Raw genomic sequence first — 2869 nt, 5'->3', positions numbered from 1 at the left:
TATATATAATTTCTTTAAAATAATTATCAATCCAAGAGATACTAAAATTTAGAGCTGGGCATACTGGATTTTCTATTGATTGGTCACTGGGATAACAAACTTAAAACATCTCAGTGTATTGCATCTCAGAAAAGCCAAAAACCCAGCATTAAGGCACATGACATGTAACTGCTGCCTTCTATACAAACTGCTAACTACCATTTAAAAAAATTCCTAGGTGCACCAACTAATTTCCATGTTTAAACTGAGACTGAAAAATAGTATCTCATTTCATTTTCTTTTTAAATGCCATACAACTATAACAATAGACTATGCTTTCCTGTCCCATTCTTGGCCAAATCCCTCCTTTGACCTCACTCAGTCAGTTGACTCAAACCTCTCAGAAATAGTACATCTTCCTAGTTAGGTTCATCTTGAGGGGGAAAAATACAAAATTTTGACAACATCCCCCTTGAAATATTAAGAGAGTATGGAGGGAAGATCAAGCTGAGATTTCACTCGCCACAGGACAGACACATCACCTTATACTCAAAGTTAAGGCATCTACTCTTAACTGTAAAGCAGTTGGCAAAATGTGTTTTACACTGAGCTCTCCCCTGCCAGCCCTTTCGTTAGGTGAAACAATGCTAGCGGACTAGAACGTTCCAAAAGCTGCTCCACCATGAAACCCTCTGAAATACTCTGAATGCAAGTGTTATCATATCAAGAATTTTGACCTGTGATCTACAGATTACTGATAGATCACCAGGGATCTATGTGGCTAGTTCATGCCTAGCACTATTTTCATGTTTGATAGCCAGAAACTCTATGTCTAATCCCAGATCTGTTACTGACTCATTTGACCACGGACAATTATAGTTTTCTCAGTCCCCACATGATAGGAAGTTAAAACTCTGCTTCTGAGCATGGCTCTGCCACTGACTCAGTGTCTACCATGAAGCAAGTCAATTAACCTTTCTGGCTGCATCCATACAAGCGGGGATATACAGTTTGCGATGCCTACATATGCAAAGTGTGGCACTCTCTGCATTGCTACCTTGCAGCATGGGGGGTTGGGTTGACCCCAGGAAATCCTGGGGTCAATAAAACCCACACCTTAAAAAAACAGAGTGGCACACATGGTGGTAGCGCACTCTGCCCAAAACCAGAGCCTGGCCTGCCAGAGCCATGTTCCAGCTGCTGGCCAGGCTCCCAGCTGCAGGAGTGCCATGGCTGCAGCTCCCCAAGCCCCCTGGAATCCATCTGCAGCCTCACCTGGGGTAACCTGCTGTACACAAGAGGGTGTGAAGCACGGGCATTCCCCAGGGACAAGTAGCAGCAGCACAAGGTGTGCTGCTGCTTCTTGTCTGCAGAGAAACAAACAGGGACACACGGCCTCTGTGTACTTTTTCATATCTGTAAAATGGGGCTACTTAACCCCCTGGGATGGTTGGATTTAAGGACTAAGTGTGCTAATTAAGTATACCTTTAGAATAAATTTGATTCATCTGGTTAAGAACTCATTTCAAAACAAAACACTTCAAGAATATTTGTTCACTTTTACTCATTCAAAATGGGTGCCTGTTGAAACAGATATTCTTGCATTAAGTAGGAAGAGAGTCTTCAAAGTAGTATAAAATCTTGTTTTTATTCATACACTAATTCTTTAGGCTCAGCCATGACACTTCATGACTACAGAAATTAGTAGAGTAACACTGGGTGGGCAAGTGAGGCATAAGTCCCAGGCACTGCCTAACGGCAGCAGAATGGACCTAGAGGGGCACTTCATCCTCCTATTCCCAGCTCCCACAGCCCCCCCTGCACCCTTCACTTTCCCTTTAGTCACTCCAGATTCAAGCTCAGCAGCTGAGAGGGCAGAGCAGCAACGGCAGTGTATAGTGGGGAAGCAGCAGCAGCCAGAGGTTTGCTGCTGTTGAGGGTGGGGTGAATGTAATCTATTTTTGCTTCCAAAAACTGGTGTTTAAATGGCTGTTCATCATGCATATCAGTGGCAAAAAAGGAAGCAACATCTGCCCATTACAGCAGTGAACCCCTGGCCTCCTTTCCCACACCATGAACTGCCACCACCCAGGGTAAAGTACAGGCCAATTCTGCCTCTGACAAGAAAACACATTAGCCCTTAGTGTGTGCTGATAGAACTGAAGGCTTTGAATGGTATTTTCAAAGATTAACTAAATAGCTTATATGCAGAACTCCCTTTGATTTCAGGGTAAATTAGATGTCTAGTGGCTAAGAACCAGTAAAAGACTTAGGAACCCATTAGGCATTACAGCACCTAACTTTACATTCCTGGCCATGAGTGAAACCCAAAACCCTGTGTTATGCACTTAACCTCTCTATACCAGTGATTCTCAGCAAAGATGGTGTGGCAGCCTGGGGTGCCTTGAAACCCTGTCAATGCCACACAGTGTTAACACCAGTGTGTGCGCAATGATTCACAAGATAAACCCACAGATTTCAAATAGGAATCCATAGTATTAAATGCATTTTGACCTATTGCGTCTTTCTGAGGTCTCTGCAATTAAAAAAAAATTGCTCTACAATTTTTCTATAATAAAAATAAATGAGTGAAAAGTAAAAGCTGGCATTTTCCAAGGGATGTCTTGAGTCTAAAAATGTTGAGGACCACTGCTCTATACAGTGGGCAGAATTAAGTATCTTAGAAGGCATTTGTTTAGAACAGTAATTCTCAGTCATAGAATCATAGAAGTCGGGTCGGAAGGGACCTTATAGATCTTCAAGTCCGACCCCCTGCCAGGGCAGGGGAGGAAAAAAAAAACCCGGCTCAAATGATCCCAGCTAGGCAGGCATCAAGCCTCCTCTTAAAGGCCCCCAGGATAGGAGCCAGCACCACTTCCCTTGGAAGTTG

General features: G+C 43.4%; 1 protein-coding gene across 1 annotated transcript in view; it reads right to left on the bottom strand.

Moving 5' to 3' along the window:
• CUNH10orf67 (chromosome unknown C10orf67 homolog) overlaps positions 1–2869 on the bottom strand; it is a 121101-nt gene that overhangs the window by 111071 nt on the left and 7161 nt on the right. The gene's annotated exons all lie outside the window — the stretch shown is intronic.

The sequence above is a fragment of the Gavialis gangeticus genome, unplaced genomic scaffold (genome assembly GCF_001723915.1).
Source record: "Gavialis gangeticus isolate Ggan-Ray unplaced genomic scaffold, GavGan_comp1, whole genome shotgun sequence".
NCBI lineage: Eukaryota > Metazoa > Chordata > Crocodylia > Gavialidae > Gavialis > Gavialis gangeticus.
The sequence above is the reverse complement of the archived record's forward strand: the minus strand, read 5'-3'. Positions and strand labels throughout refer to the sequence as shown.